General features: G+C 52.7%; 1 long non-coding RNA gene across 1 annotated transcript; it reads left to right on the top strand.

The window, feature by feature from the left end:
* Positions 1-12221: 12221 nt before the first annotated feature.
* Positions 12222-16231, top strand: LOC140634168 (uncharacterized). The gene is made up of 2 exons (XR_012031685.1): positions 12222-13546; positions 13652-16231. It is a non-coding gene; the product is annotated as an uncharacterized lncRNA (long non-coding RNA).
* Positions 16232-24169: the final 7938 nt, after the last annotated feature.

The raw sequence follows: 24169 nt of genomic DNA, 5'->3' as shown, positions 1-24169 counted from the left end.
AAGAGATTCAGTTCCCAGAACTACTGGCAGAGCTAGGGGAGGGAAGGGGGGCCCTGCAAAGCTTCGGGGACTCAGCGGAGGTTGGGGTTGAGGGAATTCAGGGCCGGGGATCGCGGGGCGCACGCTCCTACAGCTCCCATGTGACCAGGCCTCATAGGCAGAGGCTGCTGGGGAGTCTGCCCACGAGGGAGGTGGGAATGTGGTTAATAGGCCTCTAGCCCTGAGACACAAGAGGACACGGAAGAGAAGGGCCACCAGACCCTCTGGATGCCCCACCCTGCACTCTGGTGAGGGGGCGGGGGACAGTCCAGAGCAAACCTCCCTGCCACACCCACCACCTGCCAGGTCGCATCCTAATCCTCAGGAGAGTCCTGTGAGAGCCAGACTGGGAGAGGCAAAGTGACCTGATAAATGACAGAACCGGGACTGTGCCCCAGGGCTGTCGGGGAGGAGCCCGCCCTCGGAGCTTTCAGGGATCAAGGCTTCCTCCTTCAACACACACTGATTGATCACCCACCATATGCCAGGCAGGGCTCTAGGTGGTTGGAACATGGCAGGAAACGATGACAAACGTCCCATCCTCGTGGAGCTGACATTCCTCTGTGGGAGAGGGGATACTGAGACATCCTCCCCCGCCCGTGCTGAGTGCCATGAAGGAAAAAAAGCCGGGGAAGGGGACAGAGCTACAGGGTGGGCGGTGCTGTTGTACGCAGGCGGGCAGGGACCCCACAGGAAGGAGGGAGGCGGACACAGGGCTCTTCGAGGAAAGAGTGTCAGCGTCGAAGCAAGTGCGAAACCCCGAGGTCGGCAGCTGCCTGGGATGTGGGGACCAGGAGGGGCAGGATCAGAGGCGGGAGAGCAGAGCTGGGAAGCAGGTCTGAGAGCAGGTCTGAGAGCTCGGCCACGGCAGAGGCCTTGGACCGGCTTCTGAGCAAGACGTCAGAAGGTTCTGTGCGGAGAGAGCCAGCCTGCAGAGAGATGGGGGAAGGGTGGACGCCCAGACCGGGGGGGCAGGGAGGGAACCGCAGTCCTCGAGGTCGGCCCGAGAGAAGCAGGCTCGGGCTAGGAAAGTGCAAGCGGAAGCCTGAAAAGGGAACAGCATTTCCTCCCTCTCTGGTTTCCAGCAGGAGGACACCACCATGCGCCTGGTCAGGGACCCAGATCTGGGCGTCAGTGACACTGCGGGTTGCCGCGGGTCTGGGGCCGGAGTTGGTGCGTCCTGACCTGATGGGCGGGGCTTGCATCTCTAAGTCCCTGCCAGCCACCGGGCTGTGGTGCAGCGAGCGTCTCAAGGCACACGGTGTCCTGACCTGGGGAGTGCGGAGCGAGTGCATGTTGGCTCAGCGGGTCTGCGCGCGCGCGCGTGTGTGTGTGTGTGTGTGTGTGTGTGTGCGCGCGCGTCCCAGGGGCACATCCCTGAACATGAGCCTGGGAAGGTGGGAGTTCAGGGGTGAGGGCGCAAGTGTATTCCTTTGCGCATATGTGTGGATCCCTGCTTGTCTGTAGGGGGCAGCAGTGGGGAAGGTCTCGGATTTGGGCTCAGTCACTGGGACCCTGGCTTGCTTGGCATTCCACAGAGCTCAGCTCTAGTTTTTATAGTGAAGCAAAACAGGTGGCCCCTGGGACCCCGCAGAGTGTATGTGTGCTTCTTGGGGACAGAGGGTCTGTCCCCTGGGGGGTCTCTGACAGCTGAAGCAGGGAGGACTCCCAGCCACAGTGATTTAAACCCAGAGACCCCCTCGCTCCACGGTGACCCCGTTGGATCAGGGCTCTCTCCACCTAGTTAGGAAGATGGTGTGCTGTTGGGGCCCTGCCAGCCTTCAGTAACAGCCAGATTCCTGAGCCTGAGCCTTCAGGAGAAGCCTGGTCTTTAGTACCGTGGAAAGGGCCCAGAGTCAGAGGGACCTGGGTTCAAACCCCATTTCTTTTCTATTTATTTACTTATTTTAACATTTATTTATTTGAGAGAGAGAGTACACAGAGGGGGGAGGACCAGAGGGAGAGGGAAAAGCAGACTCCGCTGAGCAGGGACCCTGACATGGGGCTCCATCCCAGGATCCTGGGATCATGACCTGAGCTGAAGGCAGATGCTCCACTGACTGAGCCATCCAGGTGCCCCTCAAACCCCATTTCTGCCACTTCCTACTTCATACCCTCGGTCAGTGACCCCATCTGCAGATTAAGGGGGGGACCCACCTCCTGGTGTTATTCTGGAGCTTAAGTGAGCATCACTGTGTGCCAGGCACTGTGCTAGGGGGTTTCCATGGAGCACCTCATTTGGTCCTTACACTAATCCTCTGCAATGGCTACTGTCCCCATTTTACAGAAGAGGAAACTGAGGCCCGGGGAGGTGAAGTTACTTGCCCTGTCACTCAGCTGGGAATGGGCAGAGCCAGGGTTTGGGCCGGGAAGTCTGGCTGTAAAGGCAACAGTGTGAGACGATGAGTAGAAAGCAGGGTGCCTGGGATCCCTGGGTGGCGCAGCGGTTTGGCGCCTGCCTTTGGCCCAGGGCGCGATCCTGGAGACCCGGGATCGAATCCCACGTCGGGCTCCCGGTGCATGGAGCCTGCTTCTCCCTCTGCCTGTGTCTCTGCCTCTCTCTCTTTCTCTCTGTGTGACTATCATAAATAAATAAAAATTAAAAAAAAAAAAAAAAAAGAAAGCAGGGTGCCTGACTCCTGGTCGGTGTTTGGTCAGTGGTGTTATTATTGTTGCCAAATGGCTACTCAGGATCCAATTGCTGACCCCGAAGGAAAGCTCCGGACTCTCTTTTCTCATTTTAAATTTAAAGAGGGGAGTGGAAAAGCACCAGACTCAGGGGACCGCAGTTCCGATCCCAGCTCCATGACTCCTGGGCTGTGTGACCTTGTACTGGTCACTTCCCCTCCCCGAGCCTCCATGTGTCCTCAGCTGACACGAGGACACAGCTTGGCCCGCCTGTCAGGATCAGATGTGCACAAAAGAGCCTCGCATCCCGTTATGAGTTGACGTGCGTCCTCCCAGAAAGATACGTGGAAGCTCCAACCCCCACTCCAGATTGTGGCCTGATCGGGAGCTAGAGTCTTCACAGAAGTAATCGAATTTAAACAAGGTCACGTGGGTGGGCTCTGATCGACTGTGACTGACATGAAAGGGGCATCTGGACAGGACAGGACAGGCACAAAGGACTGAGGGAGGAGCCCCGGGGACAGTGCCGCATGACGACCGGAGACGTGATGCCATGTCCTGGGGACCTCCAGGGCAGTCACCATCCTTCCCCTGCAGGCGACAGAGGGAGCACGGTCTTCTGGCCTCCGGAACCATGAGACATTACATTTCTGTTCTAAATAACCGAGTTTGCTGTGCTTTGCTAGAGCAGCCCCGGGAGCATCCACAGTGACCGCGTACCCACATGCCTTCTGTTTTCGTGTCAGGATCACACACCTTACCCCCCTCCCTCTATCCCCCGTCTCGAGGTGCCATCCGTGGTGACACATCAACTGAGTGCAGTGTCGGACTCGAACCCAGGTCAGTGTTGCTCTGCCTGCAGCCGAGCCGGGGCCGGGTGTGCCCGGAACAGCCCAGGAGCCAGGGCCCCGCTCCTCAGCTTTGCTCTGCGGACTCTTCCAGCCTCCTCCGCACCCCCACCTGCCTCCAGGGCTGTTGGGTCTCAAGGCCTGGGCCATGTGGCGCTTGGAGGGGGACATGGCAGTTAGTGGTTCATTGGGGTCCTGGGTTCCAGGCCTTGAGCAAAACACTGTCCTCCTTCCTGAGCCTGATTCTTTGTCTGTGGAACAGGACCAGGTGGATCTCTGCCTTCTCTGCAGGGACGTTGTGAGATCAGGTGCGGAGGGAGCTCGCAGGTGTGGGGGCTGCACCTGGGCAGGGCCTGGAGGTGGAGGATGTACAGTCCCGCCTGAGGCCACCAGGACACTGTGTCTCCACACTGGCCAATTGCTCTGGTCTAACCCACAGTGGGAAGGCAAGGGGGCGTCAGGTTTGGAAGATTCTGGAAGCTCTAACGCCCCCACCTCAGCTCTCAGTCCCCAGGGTTGCTATGGGGAAGGGAACATGGATTGGGATAATCCGTGGTCATGATTTATCAAGTACTTAGTCTGTGCCTTTTTTTTTTTTTAAGATTTTATTTATTTATTCATGAGAGACACACAGAGACAGAGAGAGAGGCAGAGACACAGGCAGAGGGAGAAGCATGCAGAAGCTCCATGCAGGGAGCCCGACGTGGGACTCGATCCCAGGACTCCAGGATCATGCCCTGGGCCGCAGGTGGCGCCAAACCGCTGCACCACCAGGGCTGCCCTTTTTTAAACATTTTTTTAAAATATTTTATTTATTTATTTATGAGCGACAGAGAGAGAGGGGCAGAGACCCAGGCAGAGGGAGAAGCAGGCTCCATGCAGGGAGCCCGACGTGGGACTCGATCCCAGGACTCCAGGATCATGCCCTGGGCTGAAGGCAGGGGCTCAACCGCTGAGCCACCCAGGGATCCTCTTATTTTTGTTTTAATGTAATTTCCACGACAGCTCTGCAGAGTAGGTGACGTTGGTCCCCTCCTACAGAGGAGGAGACAGGCTCAGAGAGATGAACTGACTTGCCTCGGGTCACGGAGGCAGGAAGGGCCAGGGTTTGAGGCCAGGCCCAACTCAGCACACGGGCGCTGTCTCCCTGTCACCGGCGCCCTCACGCCAGCATCAGCCTGAAGTTTGGCAGGAACTGGGCTGCGGCCCAGAGGAGGGATGAAACTCGTCTGAGGCCACGCCGGAGACAGGGGCCACACGCAGGCCCGGGCCTTTCTTCCTCTTCAGAGAGCGGGGCTGAAGGGGCCACAGATGTCCATGCGCTTAGCACACCCCGATGAATGGGTCTGGAGCCTCAGTTGCCCCCCTGGTGTGGAGAAGACCATGTGGGGCCATGAGGCGGAGGCTTGGGGGGCTGGCTTGGGGCGCAGGCTGGAAGAGGGCCGGCTGGCGGGGTCCGGGCCAGGGCTCGGGGTCTTAGGACAGACAGGGTGGCGCCCGCTGGTGGCTCAGTCGGGGAGGCCTCGGCTGGGCAGGGGGACCCGTCGGTGATGTCCTGCGCGCCTGGGTCGGTGCCAGGCCGCCCACCCCACCCTCCCCGCAGTAGGCCCCGGGGCCACCCAGCCTCCGCCGCCCAGGAAAGAGCAGGAGAATGTCTCGAATGCTGTTTTATCGCAGTAAGTTTGTCGATTCAGCTCATTACATTTCATTAGAATTATTTAATTAGAATCTTAATAAAAGAGTAAAGCAGGAAGGAGGCTGAGGAGCGGAGGTGGGGAAATCCGTGCTGAGCGTGTGAAGTAGCCCGGCGGGGAGGGGGAGGCCGCAGGGCGTTGGGGACACCTGCCTGCGAAGTAGGGAAGGGACCGGGCCGCGGGGGAGGCGCGCACTGGGCGCCAGGTCTGCGCTGAGGCCGGGGCATGTGGGGACCTGGGGCCGCGCAGCACCCATTTCCTGCCTTCCAGGGAAACAGACAAGAAGCCACAGTTACAGGCCCAGTGCCCGGGGCTGGGACCGGGAGGCAGAGGTCACTGTGCCAGCCGCAGAGAGGGTGTTAGCCCGGCGTGGGGTTAGAAAAGCTTTCCAGAACAGGGATGGCTTTGGCGACACCTGGACCTTGACTTGGAGTTGACAAGGAGGGGAAGGGCTCTAAGCAGGTTTGGAGAGAAGGCCATGAGCTCGAGGCTGCTGCGGGGCGGGCGGGCGGGCGGGGTGGAGTTCTGGAGCCAGGACCTGGAGCCGGGTAGCTGGTTCCCCATCCCAGTGCCACCACTGTGGCCCCTGGCAAGTTATGCCATCCCCCTGAGCCTCGTTTTCCTCCTCTGTGGGTGGGGCGACAATGGCACCTACCCCATAAAGGCTCCTCTGCGGTTAGATGAGCTGATGATACGTGTAAAGCACTCAGAACAGCGGCCGGTAGGCGCATGGCCAACGCTGTGTGCTTCGGCTGGTGGCATCGTTGCTGTCACTGTCCAAGCGGAGATGCCCAGTGGTGATGAGTTACATGAGTCTGGGCCGGACTAGCCCTCGTAGTGGCCAGTGAAGCCACAGGGTGAGGGGTGGGGGGCACCCTAAGAGGATGTGGTGGGTACTCGTGCTCCCCATTCTCTCTTTTCCTCATTCCCCGAAGGACTCATTTTGTTCAGAGATCTGCCCTCCCCACAGCACATGCTCTTCAGGGCAGCTGACCCCACACTCCAGCTCCACAGAGGGTCTGCTGAGACTCAGCCGGCGGGGTCATAGCTGCCGCCTGCTGCTGGCGCCCAGTGAGGCTGCAAAGCCAACCTGGTTCCATGGTCAGGGGAGAGAGATCCTCCCCCTCTCCCTCGTGTCACTCCCCTTGTCCCTCTTTGGCACATACACAAAGAAGCAGGTGGCCCCACTGCCACCCCTTAAGGGATCAGACCTAGCAGGAAGCCAGTTGTGTGCCCGCATACCACCTCTAACTTAGAGAAAGAAGGTGCTGACTTGTAGCATTTGCTGATTTCAATCGTGTAAATATCCCCTCTGTGGTCAATTTCTTTACTTTTTTTTTTTAAGATTTTATTTATTTATTTATTTATTCATGAGAGACACAGAGAGAGACTCAGAGACACAGGCAGAGGGAGAAGCAGGCTCCATGCAGGGAGCCCGACATGGGACTAGATCCCGGGACTCCAGGATCACGCCCTGGGCCAAAGGCAGACGCTAAACCGCTGCGCCACCCGGGGATCCCTGTGGTCAGTTTCAGGGTGCCAACAGGGCCCCACCGAAGGCGGGTAGAGCGCACACAGCTCTTGCAAGCCAGCATAAGCCATCCGGCCCTGAGGAAGGTGGAGCTGCGAGAAAAGCAGTGGCACCTCTGCGGGCACTGGGCGCTGCGGGGAGCTGTGCCCCGCCCGGGGACCCACCTACCCTGGGTGTTCAGTTACTTGCAGCCAAATGCACCCCCACGGGCTGCAGGCTGCGGAGTGAGAAGCGAAGAGGACCCAGGAGCAGCCTTGACCTATGAGCATTAATGCAGCGGAGGAAGAGGAGGCTGGGAGCTCAGCCGCCAGCGTAAATTTGGCAACGCAAAGGATCACGTTTGCATTTAGTTTTCCTCCAACTTAATCCTGCTGCAGTAAAAGATAAGAGAATTTCTAGCTCAGCTGTAAAAAAGTTCCTAGGCTCCAGTCCATGCCTTGAGCCAAGAATTTAGGGATTAAAGCTGTTATTCTTTTAATTGTCCAGCGTCATGGAAGCAGCCACCCGATCTTTAAAATCTTCGTGCCATTCATGTGTTCAGTGGCAGCAGCAATTCAGGCCCTCCAAGCTTTGCCTTCAATGGCACTTTTTTCCAGATGGCCACAGGCCATAATGTAATTCATTAATTTAATTTAATTAGCTGTTTCACCACTACATACCACAGCCTGCTAGACTCCCATCCCTGGATACTAACTGGATTTTCGCTACCTTCAGCCCCTGGCTAGACCAGATAATTATTTCCCCCATTTCCCTGAGGGTGTGTTGTCTGAAACCCACCCCCTCAGACCAATCTCCAAACCAGTCAGGTTCCCTGGTTGAAAACAATGGAAACTGACGCTCACTAATGGAAGCAGGACAGGAGCCTGTTGGAGGAGCCAAGGCGGCCCCCGGAAGGGCCGATGTGGCAGGCGGCTGGCAGCCCAGGACGCGTCGGGGGTTCCCTAGAGGACGTGTGCGCCTCTGGTGCCGCTGTCGGGCCGCCACCACTGAGCGTCACGGCCTGGGCCCAGCTGCCGTCCCACGTGCATGACCTCCACTGCCCTCTGCACCCCCGCGGGCGTCCCTGAAGGCGGGGCAGCCTCCCTCCGGGCCCATCGAGCTGAGCCCCAGGCGCGCTCCTGGCCCACCCCGCGAGGCTCAGCCTCGGCACTGGGAGGCCAGCTGCCTCCCCGGGAGGCTCACCCCAGGACTCAGTCCCACAAACAAGAAAAGGGTTTGCATGCTGAGCAGGGGGGATAAACCAGAAAGCCCCGCAGACAGCAGAGGCTGCCCTTGGCTAGGCACCGGGCTAACATTTTTTTTTTTAAGATTTTATTTGTTTATTAGAGACACAGAGAGAGAGAGAGAGAGAGAGGCAGAGACACAGGCAGAGGGAGAAGCAGGCTCCATGCAGGGAGCCCGACGTGGGACTCGATCACGGCTGAAGGCGACGCTAAACCGCTGAGCCACCCGGGCTGCCCCCCCCCCCCCCCCCCCCCCCCGGGCTCACATTTGCCTGCCTCTCCTCCATGTAATCACTCGCAATTCTCTTTGCAAGGGCGTTACTTTTATCAACCACGTTGTACAGCTGGGGAACCGAGCTCGGAGTTTCTTCATCAGTAAGAAACCCAGACATTTTTTTTGGGGGGGGTGTCCCGTGAGGACCAGGCTGTGCACCACGGGTGCCAGCCGGCTCGGAGCCAGGCTTCCCGAGGGGTTGTCCGGAATTGAGGCCAGCCGCGGTCTTTGGGTCTCGCGCAGGCAGCAAGAGCCTGTCCCGTCTGAGCCCTTCCTGATTCTAGACACTGCTGCTGTTGGCCTGCCTGGGCCAGGTCCTGGACCAGGGTGGCGCCATCCCGGGGACTGTGACAGACGCAGCTGAGCCATTGAGCTTGTCTCACAAAGCAAATGGCATATCCGGAGCACGTGTTTTCTGACAGGTGTCAGCACAGGGGCAGTCTGTCGTGAAGCTGGCACCCGCTGCTGTGTAAGCTGAGAGAGAGAGAGACCCTGCATTCTGAGTCCCTAAGCCTTGGAGTGGGAAGAGGACAGGGTACCTGAGAAATAGAAGGGGCGTCTGGGTGACCCCGCTGGTGAAGCGTCCGACTCTTGATTTCAGCTCAGGTCATGATGTCAGGGCCGTGGGATGGAGCCCCGCATTGGCCTTGGTGCTCAGCTCGCAGTCTGCTGGAGAGTCTCTCTCTCTCTCTCTGCCCCTCCCCCTGCTTGCACTCTTTCTAAATAAAGAAATAAACCAACAAATAACTACATCTTTAAAAAAAAAAAAAAGAAGCCAGCCAGAGCCCAAGTATTGACACAGGGACCTCCTGCTGGTGGCCCAGGTCTCTCCCACCAGACTAGGAGTTTCTGAATCTGAGGTCCCTCCTCAAACGGGGGGATCCTTCGAGGGGCATGCCACATCTTTCAGCATATCAGGAGGTTGTGTGTGCAGGGCTGGACTGGGGCATCTAAGGGCGGGATGTCTCTTCCCTCAGACTAGGCAGGGCTGAGTGTTCTGAGAGGTCAGTCTGCTGCAAAGCCATCCAGATTGGAACCAACAGAACCAGATGGAACCTGATTACCTCCTCAAAGGGGAGACTGAGGCCCAGAGAGGGGCAGGGACCTCCTGAGTTCATCCCTCAGAGAGCAACTGACCAGGACAGTATCCCAGGACTCCCGCCTCCCAGACAGGAGGAATTAGGGTGACAGCATGAGGTGGGGCCTCGGGAATGCAGAGCCAGGCAGGAGGAGGTGGCCCTGTGGGGCCCCAGGCTCTGCACTGGGCCAACCCCACCCATTGGAAGTGCTTCTGTTGTTCTGTCCTGTATGTTTGAGTCCTTGGCCAGGCTCCTGGGTGATTGCCTCATCCCACTGAGGCCAACAGATGTGCACAGCTGGAGGAGCGGCTGTCCATGGAATCCAGCTCATCATGGGCCTGGGCCACAGGACATGAAATCTGAGTTCTGGTCCTGGCCACCACATTTCCCTGGCTGTGTGGTCCCAGGCAGGGCCAAGGCCTCCCCAGGCCTCAGTGTCTTCTCTAATGGGGGAGGCTCTTCATTCTTTCCCCAGACGTTGACTGAAGACCCGTGATGTGTCCTGCTCTGTGCTGGGCCCCGGGCACGAGCCAGACCCAGTGGTCCCCACCTTCAAGGAGTATATGCTCCGTGGGGAGCTGACATTGAGCATCTGTAGCCAGTTTAATGAGCTCCCTGAGTATAAGGGTATTAACAGGAAACGTTTTCATTTTTCTCCAGTCACTGGCCCCAACTGTTCAGTGGCAGATCCCAGGGTGTCACGGTCACACTGTTATTACACAGCCATCTGTTTGAGATCCTAATCCCAGGGGCAATTCAAAGCTTTCCCTTCCTTTGTCTCCCAATGACAGACTTGTGGGGCTTGGCATGTGTGTGTGTGAGTGTGTGTGAGTGTGTGTGTGTGTGTGTGTGCAGCGTGGGTTCTCTGGTCTCTAGGATCTTGGAGTATCTGGGAGTACATAGTCTTGTTCTGGGATACCTCCCCCCCTTCCTTTATTTTCAAATTTAAATTTAAATTTTTATATTTTTTTAAGTTGTGGTCCAATATACATGACATAAAATGTATCATCTTAGCCACGTGTGAGTGTACAGCCCCGTAGCATTAAGCACACTCAGTGTTGTGGAGCCATCACCACTGTCCATCTCCAGAACGTTTTTGTCACCTCCAAATAAATGCACCTCCATTTTTAAATAACAGCAGTATTGAGATATAATTCACATAACGTACAATTCCCCCATTTAAAGTGCACACGTGGATGGGTTTTAGTATAGCCACAGGGTTGTGCCATCAGCATTACGATCTGCTTTCGAATGTTTTCATCACCCCAGAAAGAAATCCCCTCTCCAGTAGAAACCCTCCACAGAAAGAAAGAAAGAAAGAAAGAAAGAAAGAAAGAAAGAAAGAAAGAAAGAAAGAAAGAAAGAAAGCAGGCAGCCCTCCACCCCATCCTCCACTACCGGCCACCCAGCTTAGCCAACTGCCAATCTACATTCCATCTGTGGATTTGCCTGTTCTGGACGTTTCATATATATGGAATTGTAAAATATGTGGCCTTTTGCATCTGACTTGTTTTGCTCAGCATAATGGTTTTGACGTGTGTTCGTGTTGTAGCAGGGGCTTCGTTCCCCCTCTCTGGTTTGGGTTGTTTTTCCTTTTTTTTTAATTTGAGAAAGAAAGAGAGAGAGAGAGAGAGAGAGAGAGAGAGAGAGAGAGAGAGAGAGCATGAGCTGGGGGGTGCAGTGCCAGAACCCTGAGATCAAGACCTGAGCTGATGCAGATGCTTAACCAACTGAGCCACCCAGGTGCCCCCCTCCCCATTTCTTTTTTTTTTTTTAAGATTTATTTATTTATTTGTTTGTTTATTTATTTATTTATTTATTTATGAGAAACACAGAGAGAGAGAGAGAGAGGCAGAGACACAGGCAGAGGGAGAAGCAGGCTCCATGCAAGGAGCCCGATGTGGGACTCGATCCCGGGTCTCCGGGATCACACCCTGGGCTGCAGGTGGCACTAAACCGCTGAGCCACCTGGGCTGCCCCCCATTTCTGTTTTAAAGGCATAGATGTAGTGGCTGAGGGACAGGGCTCAAGAAGCACCATCTCCTTGTCCACCATGGCCAGGATCCTCCCTGTGAGCTGATCCCTCTGGCCACTGATGCCCTCAGCATGGCAGGTGTCTGGGTGCTGGCTCTCTGCTGGGCACCCGCGTATGTACTTTGGGGGTCCTATGGGAGCCCTGGCCTCCACAGTCCCCCGATGTGGCTATCTAGCTCCTCCATCACCTCCATTCCCAGCTCTTGCCTGCAACAGTCTGCTCCATGGTTTCTGTTTCAGAGCCCTTGAGTGGTAGAATGCCCTCCCGGACAGGGAACAGAAGTGACACAAGCCCAGCTCCTTTCCGTGACATCTCCTGACCCCCAGCAAACGGCAGGTATGCAGGCTGTCCCATTGCCAGTTCTTTCCAACCTGCCGTTTCTCTCTGCTTCTTTCCTGTCCTGCTCAGGTGGGCCCAGAACAAGTCTACCAGTGGCTATTCCCAAGAGGGAGATGCCAACCTCGCCTCCTAGCAGGGACCTTCTTATGCCCATAATCACACATGATGTTCCTGGGGCCTCTCCCACAGGCTTGGTTGGGAGGGGTCCCTGCTTGAAAAGGGAGATGCGAGTGGGGTGTCTGTCCTGCACCCTGCCCGTTCCTTCCCTTACACCACCTTCCCTGCACAGGGTGGGATATGAGCAGGGTGTTGGTGAGTCTCAGAGACAGAAGAGGCCAGGTTGGCAAGAGAAGTAAGGGCTTTGGTGCTAAAAGGCCCGGGTTCTGGCCCCCGCACTGTCCCCCACTCGGCTGAGTGAGCCAGGATCAGACCCTCCCCTCTTTGACTGTTAGTTTCCTTGCTTTTCACATACTCACTCTTCTTTATTTTATCTCCAGTTTACAGATGGCTCAGAGAGGGGAAGCAAGGCAGTGGCGCCCAGGCCCCCCAAATCCAGCTCAGGGCTCTTTCCTCTACACCTGGTCGTCATCCTCCCAGGGGTCTGGGTAGGGCCAGTCCCAGAGGACTCCCGGGTTGATGCAGAGGCCCAGATTTGTGTAGGCTGGTGACACTGAGGCTCTCATAATAGGCTGGGGGGAGTGCAGCCTGAGCCACCTCCTCCTCCACGCACCCACCTCTGCGCCTTCCTGGGAGCTAACTGATTTCCCTGAGGCCCCGTCTGATCTGTGCAGACCGTTCCCTGCAAACACCAGACTTTAGCAGTGCCACGGCATCCCCAAGGGCCTCATACCTGGATCCCTCTTTCCCACACACTGCGCACACACACACACACACACACACACACACACACGTATGCTTGCAAATGCTGGGCCGAGGGAGCTGAGAGGGAGGTGGATGAGTTAGGGGATCTGGAGCACTGCACTGCAGCAGGGGTGGAGCTGCAGCTGGGCTGAGGGCAGGGTGTGTCTACCCTCACTCCCTACAGCGCTTCTCCTGCCTGCTCCCACCCTGGGCAGGCCTCGGGCTCCAGGCCTGTGAGGCTGGGCAGTCAGGCCTGACAGTCCTCAGCCATCTCAGACACAAGTTCACACCCCTGAGCCTCAGCCCAAGGCTTCACTCTGACTGTTTCCAGGCCAAGACCCAAACCTGCCCCTAGGCTGAGCCTTGCCCCGACCTCCGTGTTGAACCCCGATCTTAGTCCCTAGACTGAGCGCTGGTCCTGGTTCCAGACTGGGCCCTGACCTTATTCTAAAACTGAACCCTGATCTTTTTTCCAAACTGTTCTTTGACTCCAGCTCCAAGCTGAGCTCTGGCCCAATTCCAGACCATTCCCTGACCCTGGTTCCAGGTTGAGTCCTTACTATAGATTAGCTCTAAACCTAATCCCCAACTAACTCTTGGCTGTGGTCAGAAATTCAATCATTATCCAGCCCTAACTTCAGTCCTGACCTCTGTCCTTGGCTGAACTGTGACCGTGACCACAGACCGATCTCGAATTTCCAAACAAAGTCAACCCTTGACCTGAAACCTAACCCAGGCGGGACCTAGGATCCCTTCAGACGGCAGGATCTGTGCTGGAACTAGAGGGTATATTAGTTTCACTGAGCAGAGCTGTGGGGCCTGCGTGCGCAGGTACGGAGGTGAGAACAAAGAATGACAGTGGCCATCTCAGAGACGAGAAAAGAGTGGCGAGGATTGGCCTCCAGATGGGAGTGGGGTATGGAAGGCCTCTGGGATCAGGATCCACGGCTCCGATTCTAATCTGGGCTCTATCATTTGTCGTCACCTTATTTCAGGTGAGTCCCCTGGCCTCAGCGAAGTTGTTTCTTGATCTTACAATGGACTGTTTTTCTCAAGGGTTATGTAGCTTGTTTTAACCCTGTTTTCCATCTTGCCTTTAGGTCCCCCTTGCCTGAACAGCTATTCTTTCCTTGCTCACCCCTGCATCCCCAGGTGCCCCCTCTTCTAGGAAGTCTTCCTGAAGCTCCTTGTGGTGGACGTGAGATGCACCATGAGGATCGCCCTCCAGTGAAAGGCTTGGCATCCTTGGGTCTCATGTGCTACCTGCAGACAGCCTGTGTCCTTGGGCCACCACCGCATTCAGGGCTGCCTGTGTCTGACAACTGCTCAATGACCTCTGTCAGGGAAGAGGATCAAAGAACTCCTCCCAGCCATCCCAACCAACTCAGGACAAATCTGAAGGAATGTCCTCCCTCCAGTGCTCCCCTAGGGGCAGCTGAGGTCCATGGACCAGTACTGAGGTCTCCCCTTCCCCCCTCCAGTTTCCTTTCCCTCCCAGAACACTCCCTAATAAGCACCTACGTGCTTATTTAGCCTCCGTCTAAACTGCCTCCAGAGAATCCAGCCTGTGACACCCCTAGTCTGAGTCCTAAATTACTCCCAGGGAGCCTGGTCATCTCCTTTGTAAAGCTCAGAATAACTTAGGGCACTCGCCTGTTTCCTGTCTCCTTCCGCTAGAGTTGTCCTGCAAGGGGGCACGGACACAGCACCAGCATCACTCGTGCAGGCTGAGATCACCAGGGAAGAACCGAGAGGCAGAGAAGTGATTTCACATCAGCAGCCCCTCAAACTCTCAACATCCTCAGCGTGGTCCTCACCGTGGCCGGTGTTCCAGCAGAGAGGGGCCCGCCACAGCCAGTGGGCTGGACGTTGCAACAATCTCCAGGAGAAAGGACATACCCCACACCCCACACAGTTGGGTCAAGAGGGGGGAGTGGGCAGGCAATTTCTTTAAGTCACAAGAAATATGTCAAGGGATGTGTGGACGGGAGCTGCACCCCAAGGACTCAGGGAGAGCCCCAAAGGTCTCGGCACGTGGGAGCACTGATATTGCCAAAGCTGATGTTGGCTGCTCCTGACGGACTGGCCTGGTCCAGCCACGCCAGCTCTCTGCTAAGCTACCAAAAGGGAGAGGGAAGATGGACCCTGCCAGAGCCCCCCAGACTTGTTTCTCATCAACGATCCATGCCTTGTGGGGGTAGAAGCGGAGTCTGTCTTGTTCCCTGCTCACTAAATTGTGTGCCATATGGATAAATAAGCACATGGATCAATAAATAGGGACAGAAAAGCAATTTACAAACCTGAAGCATCATGCAAAGTAGAGGATAATTGAGGGGAAAATGCTTCTTCCAGGAGTTATTTCTTAGGAAGGGCAAAAAAAAAAAAAAAAAGTCTATTAATAGACCCGATTAATAAACATTCAGTCAAGGTAAATGTTAACAGGAAGTACCTGCACAAATGTTGGCGGCCTCTCCGGCAGGGCTCAGGGCAGGCTGACATGCAGGCAAAGAAGGCATCCTTCTGTTTGCTCAAGGCAGCCTCATTCCTCGGGCAGCGGCTCCCCAAGTCGCAGAGTGGGGGCCACAGTCCGGGCTTCCTGGAAGCTCACGCTGCTCCAGCTGCTCCTGCCCCTTAGGTGTTCCCGAAACACACCACAGTGTGTTGGTACCTCAAGGTCCTCCCACTTGCCATTGTCCGTCTTCCCCTCATTTCCTGCAAATTTCTGTGCAAATGATGCCTCCTCAGAGAAGCTTTTCCTGATCCCCAACCTAAAATAGTACCTCCTGTGCCCATCACTGCTTCTCTCTCTCCCTCTTAATTCCCTAACTCTGTTTCCCTTTATTGAAGGGGCTTATTACAACCTGAAATCATATATATAATAGACACACTTTTAAAAAATAATTATTTCTATGTGTCCAACTCCCCCCTCCTGAATGAGGACCGGGACTTTTTCTGTCCCCTTTACTGGTGTATCTGCTAGAACAGCACCTGGCACTTGAATGGGCACTCGGTAAAACCAACGATAAGTGAGGGGTGACCCGGACAGTCCCTGTCCTCAACCAGCTCCCCTCCCAGTAGGCACCCCTGGCAGCTAACCAGGCAGTTTCTCCACCACAGGCTGGGGGGGTCTGACAGGGGCACGCAGGCGGCATTGGGGACAGTGCATAAACCTGTGGGAGGGTGAGCAAAGGATTCCTGCAGGAAGCCGCATCCGCATCCGAGCAAGACCTCGGGCTGAGTGGGGATCCTCCAAGTGAGGGGAAGGAGGAGGAGTGAGTTCTGGGCAGAGAGATGTACGGTTCAAAAGCCGGAAAGCAAGAGGGAACCTGGCAAGTTGGAAGATGATAAAGAAATTTGGGGGGACTGGACCAGAGCGAGGAGGGGAGAAGAGATGCAGTAGAGGCTGGGTGGTGGGCTAGGCAGGCTCCCCTCATGAAGGATCTGGAACAGACACTAAGCCTAGAATGACGTAACCAGATCGTACTTCTACAAACCAGTGTTTTCTCACCGTACCCAGCATCTCTCGCCCCAGTGATCAACACTGTTCACACAATATTTTACACGCAACCAACTCACTTTATGTATATGCATTCATTTACAAGGGAAACCCTTTGTAACACAACCCTAATTTGTGTCAAATATACAAAGTGACAGTAAAACCAAACCTAATGAAAATGGAATATTGTTACATTCCATCACCTGCCTACGGCTCTGATCCCAAAGTCTCCCTTCTCTTATTAAAAAGGGAGATTAAAGAATCAGCAAGGTGCTAAAGACACAATAGCACCAGGTGGGATTTTCTTCTTGACGTTATGGAAAGAGGAGTGAAAGGGAATATCTTCCTTGCTATGTGATTCACTGCTACTTTAAGCTGTGTCTGGATTTCTTCTAAGATTATTTTATAACAGCATAAAATAATTTCATGCACGACCCACTGGTACATTTTCCACACATTGAGAAACTCCCTGTAAATGTTTCAGGTGTCTTTGACCAACTGGGTGTATGGAAGAGAAAATGGAGTAAATGGCCAAGAAAGCTGAACAAATCGATCAATCAAATTTTATCCCCTGGGCCTTCCTACATTGGAAAACCCACCTGTCCATCCAACTGCCTGGGCATTTACCTACCTGCCTCCATGCCCACCTACCTTTTTGTGTGTCTTCTCCCCCACTCACAGATCCCATTTACTTACGCCACTTGCTCACCTGTCTTCCATCTCCCTAAATATATGCACCTGTCTCGTCTACCAAATATATGCACCCACCCCCTCTATCCAAATACTCTAATGAACATTCCCCATCCATTCCTTTGTCTACCTATCCAGCTACTATCCATCCATCCATCCATCCATCCATCCATCCATCCATCCATCCATCCGCTCAACCTTCCAACCATTCACCCATCCACCTAACCTTCCATCTATTTATATATCCTACACATTAAATCCCACACTGTGTTAACTCCTGGCTCTGTTCTTCCTAAAATAGAAACCATGGTCATGACTCAGGGTTCATTGCCTCTCACAAGCTTCAATTTTCCCTGAGCTGCCTCTTGGGTTGTCCCTAAACAGAATCTCTGAAAATCACCTTATTTTTGTTGTCCCCAACATCTTCCCCTCATACACTCTTCCCCACCAGGGGTCTTATGTATGATAACCAGACTGGGGCAGTGTCCTGGATTGTCAAAACTGAAAGGGACTGCAGAGACCACTGAACTCAAAGCTTCCAGCTTCTAGATGGGAAAGCCAGGGTCCAGAGTGGGCAGAGTCATGGGGTGAGCCAGTCAGAGTACTAGGAAACTTTTCTCTCCCAAGCTAAATCCTTTAGTTCCCACTAATATCCATGGTTTTCAAAAATGGCAGGGCTTGAGTTATCCTAAGACATCATTTCCTTGAGTGGCTTTCCACTCAAGGACATGGGCTTCACAGAAGTGGGGTTTGTAAGTGATCTGGTGTCTTAGTCTCTACATCCCTATTCCCCAAAGGACAGAACTATGTAAGTTTTTTTTTTTTTTGTTTTGTTTTTTTTGTTTTTGTTTTTTTTTTTTTTTTTTTTTTTTTTTTTTTTTTTTTTAAGCGAGGCTTGAATGCACAACCCCGAGAGCAAGGCCTGAGCTGAGATCAAGAGTCGGACACTTCCTCGACTGAGCTGCCCAGGTGCCCCGTAAGATTTTTTTTTTTCAAACACAGGTTTCTAGTGCTAAGAAACAAAGTTTAAATCCTTCATTCTCATCCAATATCCTCATTTCATGGGCAAGGAACAGGTTCAGAGAGGGGAAATGTTCTTGCCCAAAGTCGTATAGCAGGTAAGTGGCAGAGCTGGCTTGCTAACCAGGGTTTCCTGGTCTTGTCTTTTTCCTTTGCCGAGCATCTGCTGACTTTACAGGGACTTGAGTTGTGGTGCCTAGGGAAGAAGAAACGTCATTCTTTTGCCCCAAGAATTCTCAGACCTAGCTTAGGGAGGGCACGTGATCCCATTTGCTGCTTATGGACTGAGGACGTATTACATTTTAAAAAACCAAATGTGATCCTCTGGACTCCTCTACTCCCTTCACTGGGCCTGGCTGCCCACGGGCTCCCTTCACTGGGCTTGGTGCCCAGGCAAGCAGGGGCACCAATTATACCCTAAGCCCTTCCTTTATGATGCCTCTCTCTCCTTAACAGCTGTCTCTTTGCTCTACAAAATTCTGCCTATTAAAGTTATGAGAACTGAGCACACTTTGTTCATTGTGATTGTGGGTTTTGCTGCTGAAATTGATAATCCCTCTTGGGAGAGACATGAGATTCTTTTCTCCCTTGATACACAGTACGGATTGCTCTCTGCTCCCTAGTGAAGGGTAGCAGTGTCAGGGTTTTGTGGACTCCTCTAGCTCAGCTGTATTTGAAATTCAGCCTATTGATGTTCTCTGGGAGCTAGGGGCCAAGCTCCACAGCATGCGACCTTGCCCTGAGACCTTCTACCTGTACCGCCCATCACTCTCAGAGTTCTCTGGGCTTGTCAACATTTGCTAAAGCATCATCCCTGTTTATTTACAGGGTGGCTGGTATGCCCTGCCCCTGGCCTTTTAACACAGGTGAATTTGTCTTTGCATGACATAATGCAGCTGTTAAGAGCAGTCTCTGGAGCCAGGCTGCCTGAGTTCAAATTCCACTGCCCTGTTTGCTGGTGTGCTTGGGCAAGTCATTTAACCTCATTGGGCCTCACTTTCCTCATCCATAAGATGGAGATATAAAATAATAGGAAGATCAGAGAAGAGAGGAGGTAGAAGGTAGGAGATAGACAGGAAGAGAAGAAGAGGAGAAGAAAGAGGATTGTGGGCAGAAGAGAACAGCATGTACAAAGACTCTGTGGGAGAAAAGAAAAAAAAGGACAGCCCGGGTGGCTCGGTGGTTTAGCGCCGCCTTCAGCCCAGGGCCTGATCCTGGAGACCCAGGATCAAGTCCCACTTCGGGCTCCCTGCATGGAGCCTGCTTCTCCCTCTGCCTGTGTCTCTGCCTCTCTCTCTCTCTCTCTCATGAATAAATAAATAAAATCTTAAAAAAAAAAAAAAGACCCTGTGGCAAGGGGAAGCAGAGTGATTCTTAGGGTTTGAAAGAAGGCTCAGGATGGTATAGATACTGTAGCCCAGCTTGCTTAGCCTCTTTTGTAGTGTGCCTTCCCATACTAGAAAGACCAAGAAGCAAGACTTCTGAAGCCAATCCTCCAGATGTGATTTAGGTCCTACCACTCAGATGCACTAGGGATGTTAACACCGTAGGGCAGCCATGCCTCTCTGATTTTCAGACGAGGAGACTTAGAGGTGATGAGACGTCCTGTAGGAGCCATTGCAGAGTGCCCAGTGTTTAGACCCTCGTTTGCGATCATTGAAGATCTTGGGGCACCCATTCTCTCAGAGAGGGGATCAGGGCAAAGTTTACTCCTGGAGCCAATGGCGGTGGTGCCAGCATCCTGATCCCCAGATCTTTGGTGATGGCAGAGGCTGCAGTGTCATTCTGGGGATCATTTCTGAAAGCTCAGCCGAGAACCAGCCTCTCCAGCTCTCCCTGCAGTGCTGTATGCACCTTTCCCCTGTATTAAGATCTTTTCTGCTTAAATGAACTGGAGCGGCTTCTGTGATCAGAAGCTGAGCCTGGCTGTGGTGGATCAAAGAGGGCCACCAGTTATTCCCCATCGAGAAATGGAGCTTCTTTTCCTCTCCTTCAAGAAAGCCTCATTAAATTTGAATTCCAGACAAATTAGTGCATAATCTGTTAGTATACGTATGTCCTAGATATTGCATGGAGCATACTTAGAGTAGAAATGACCTGTTAGGGGCATCTGGCTGGCTCGATCGGAGGAGTGTATGGCTCTTGATCTCAGGGTCATGAGTTTGAGACCCATGCTGGGCAGAGAGAGGATTTAAATGAGTAAACTTGAAGAAAAAAAAACAAAAAACAGAAATTGTTTGCTGCTCATCAGAAATTCAAATGTAACTGGACTTCCTGCATTTTTATACGCTAAACCCTCATAAGCCCTCATCTGCTTTGTCTCTATCCTGAGGACATATGAGCCTTCCCTGCCTCGGCCAAAGGCTTTTGACTCTAGGTGAGCGGACAGGTCAAGGAATTCCCTTTCCTCTATTTTCCCTTAGCCCACTTGACATGACTACCTACAAGTATGGTTTGAGCAGGGCTCCTTTGTCCGCCTGATTGGCCGCACTGCCTACAGGTTTCCACCATTATAGATACAATCCTTTTCATCTTTGGAAACTTGTTTCTTTTCAGATGGTTACGAAAGCACATCTCCCTCTGGGAGGGTTGAAGCCATATCAGCTAGTACTTTGTGTGACATTGGATTAGGAGTAGGAGTTTCTGAGAAGAGCACTCAGGGGTGATTTCCTGGAAGGGGTGGGGGTGGTTGCTGCCAGTGGGGCGGGGATGGCCTGATGGAGTGAGAGAGACCCAAGCTGGGGATCCTGGGCGCAGCTACTGGCTGAGCAGGATAGTCCCTACACTTACCTGAGCGACAGGCTGAAGAGCGAGCACCTGGAGAGAGCCTGGAGGAGCCACTGTCTGCCAGAGTGAAGAAAGGGAAGCACAGAGAGAGCTGGGGCCGGGGACGTGGGTAGGGATAGGCTATAGTGTGTGGGTTTGGGGCAAGACCCCTCCTTTTGGGCTTCAGAGCCCTTATTTTTTTAAAAAAGATTTTATTTATTCATGAGAGACATGCAGAGAGAGACACAGAGAGAGGCAGAGACATAGGCGGAGGGAGAAGCAGGTGCCCTGCAGGAAGCCTGATGTGGGACTCGATCCCAGAACCCCGGGATCACAACCTGAGCTAAAGGCAGATGCTCAACCACTGAGCCACCCAGGTGCCCCCAGAGGCCTCGTCTTAACGTGGGCAGTTGGGGCAGCCCACCAGACTCCCGTTTCAGTCCCCTTTGACCTTTATCTCTGACTCACCAGCGCAAGCTGGCCTTTCTGCTGGGTCCTGCTGAGGCCCCCTCCCAGGAGGGTCCCTGCTGTGCGCTTCTGGGGCTGCCTATCCTCTGTCGCCAGGGGCACCTGGGGCCTAGCACAGAGTGGGCTGTACGTGCCCACAGGAGGGACAGCCTTTTTCCCACCTGTTCTCAGGCCCTGGCTCCTGGTTTTCTGTCCAGAAGCAGTGACTGGGTACAGGGGAAGGCAAGGAAGGGCCTGTTTTTAGCTCCTCCCCACCTTGGCCTCTGTGGGTCATCACTGAGCCTTTGGGGGGCATTCTCCAGCATAAATGGGGTTACTTTCAGCTTTCCCTATTGGCAGCTTAGGGGCTTGGGGTCCTTGATTCCTCTAAGTCACAACCCATTGAACTGCTTTTCTGCCCCCCAAATTCTGGTAATGTTATCTCTTCTGTGCTAATTATCCTTGTGGTTTTATGCCTTGGAAAAAAAATCCCTTTTGCCTTCATGTTAGTGGAGAGTCAGGAGGGAGCCGAGCTGGGCGTCCGTGTGCTCCATCTGTCTTATTTAACCAGAACTCATAGTTGGCCTAATTTAATCTTCACAACAATACCAAGGGGCCAGTTATTACCCTCATTTTCCCAGGGAGGGAAGAGAGGCTCGGTGATGGTGCCTACAGAGCTAACAAGTGGCAGGACCCGGTAGCTCCCACGACCCTCTGTCGCCAACATTCTTTTCATCCTAGACAGCATCCCTGGCAATGCCCGGAGAAGGCTGTGCCCTCCCCACCCAGCCCCCTCAGGTATTGGCCTCTTCTGTGATAGAACCCCAGTTTGCCGGAAGGAGGCTTTGGGGGTGATTGTGCCTTCCTCCATCTGCGCTGTCCTCTACCCGCACCTTCTGCAGGAGCCGAGGCAGTCTGAGAGCCATAAGCTGTTGTCAAACGCAATTAACAATTGGAAATGACCTTAATGTCCAACGATTGCAGGTTGGGTAAATAAATTACGGTATACCCATTTAAGAAACGCTCTCTGGCTGCCAGAAATGACGAGATAGAAGAATATTTAATTTCATGGGAAAATGCTCCTGACACACTGGTAAATTGAAAAAGCACATTTCCCAAGCAGTGGGTGCAGTATAGCAACAATAGCACACACATATAATAACAAATTAATAAGAAAAGCAATTAACACTTACCTGCAACCCTTGATCCTTGATCGTCAGTTCCAAGCCAATATGCAAAGTCAGAAGGAATTCTCTCCACCCCAGGATATGAGGTCAAGTTCCAATGCTTTAGTTCCCCCCCCCACCTTTCTCCCTCCCCTCCCTCATGATCCCGAAGCCTAAGATCCACATCCCGTGGAGAAGAAAGTGCCTTGACTGCTCCCCGATCCTTACCCCGGGCTTAGCGACTCTCTACTTCTGGAATACCGCGGGTACTGAGAACATTTTAAGTAGTCAAGTTTTCTCTTTACCGTCAAGCTGGACCACTTGAAAATACCCCTGGTTTTTTTTTTCCCCCTTTTCAGGAGAGTAAGGGTGAGGGAATTAGCAAAAGGGAGGGAAGTGGCAGGGAGTTGTAATACCCCCACTGCACGCTAAATGAGGAAAAACGTACCTGAAATCTAGCCACAGCCTACTTGATGGAACACTGGATTTCCTTTCCTAAAGATCCTCTGGACTAGGATGAAGATTCATGTATTCAGGATGCCTTAGGATAGTGTGCTTCAAAATGAGGATCATTAGCCATTACAGCTGTGCTGTCCAGTCCCATAGCCACTGGGCACATGGGGCTTATGGCGCACTTGAAATGTGCTATAAATGTAAAATACACGCTAGACCATGAAGACTTGATATGTAAAAAAGAATGTAACGTATTTTATTACTGATTTTAAAATAATAATTGAAATGATAACATTTTAGGTATTTTGGATTAAGGATAATATATTATTAAAGTTAGTTTTACCTTAAAAGATTTTTAAAGTTAAAAACCCTTTTTAAAGCCCTGTGGTCTCAGTGGCTTGACACAGCACGTATTAATTTTTCATCTAAGCTTCATGCCAATGCAGATGTGCAGAGGGTTCTGCTCATCATAATCATGCAGGGACTCTGGCTGGTGGTGCAGCGGCCATCTCGAGCGCTGTAAGTCACCTTGCTAGAGGGAAAGCCATAGCTCTGGAGGATATGGCTCTGGTAGTTAAATGCCCTGGCCTAGAAGTGACACCTGTCATTTCTGCTTACAACTCATTGGCCAGGACTAGTCACATGGCTCCATTCGACTGCAAAGGGGTGGGGCATTTCTACCATGTGCCCCAAAGGCAGACATCCAGAAATATTTGGCAAACAGGGCAAATGACCAACTCAGTTGCTGTCAGGTTTTTAATTTTTTTTTAATATAAAGAATAGAATAGTAGAAGAAGTCAACTGGAACAAAATAGGAAATAGAGGGAATCGCAAAGCTTTTAAATTATGGTGAGGCTCAAGAAGTATTTGTGGAATGATGAAAATTCTTTCTGAATACAGATTGTAGCCACAACATGTCTCTTTTGCTTTCTTACTAACAAAGTGCTTGCCCTTTGGTTATCTCATATAGGGTATTATGGGTCCCCTTTATGGATGAAGAAATTGGTTCAGTGATCTGTTCAGCTCATCCAATCAACTGGCAGAGCTGGGATATGGGACAAGTAAGATAACTGGTGGGATTCTCTCTTCAAACTCCAGTCTTTCTTTTTTTTATCAACCTTGAATCCTAAACTTGCTATTTTATATTCCTTTGAATAATATAAAAGTTTAATGTATACTGAAGTTAGTACTAACATCATTGCTATTTTGTAGCCAGGGAAATTGAGGCAGAAATAGATGAGATGACCTGCTCAAGGTTACATCGTCAATAAGAGGCAGGACTTGAATTCATACGTGGGTCTAAAAGAAGCAAGGCTATAACCATAGTTATTTTGTCAATCTGCCTTATTGACTTGGTTTTAGAAAACACTTGCATGGCATAATAGATAAGGTTTAAGGATACTTCCCAAAATTGTTTGATCCATGTGGTCTTCACCCAGCAACATACCTGCCTGATGCCTTGGGCCCTTCTTACCATCCTAACACCATAGGAGCAGACGCTTTGAGATCCTTCCTGGAATCTGGAGCTTCAATAACCAACCCATGGACACTAGAAAACAGACAGACAGGAGCACCTGGGT

Source organism: Canis lupus, chromosome 5, assembly GCF_048164855.1.
Source record: "Canis lupus baileyi chromosome 5, mCanLup2.hap1, whole genome shotgun sequence".
NCBI classification, from domain to species: Eukaryota; Metazoa; Chordata; class Mammalia; order Carnivora; family Canidae; genus Canis; species Canis lupus.
Note: the sequence above shows the minus strand (reverse complement) of the source record. Positions and strands in the feature narration are given on the sequence as shown.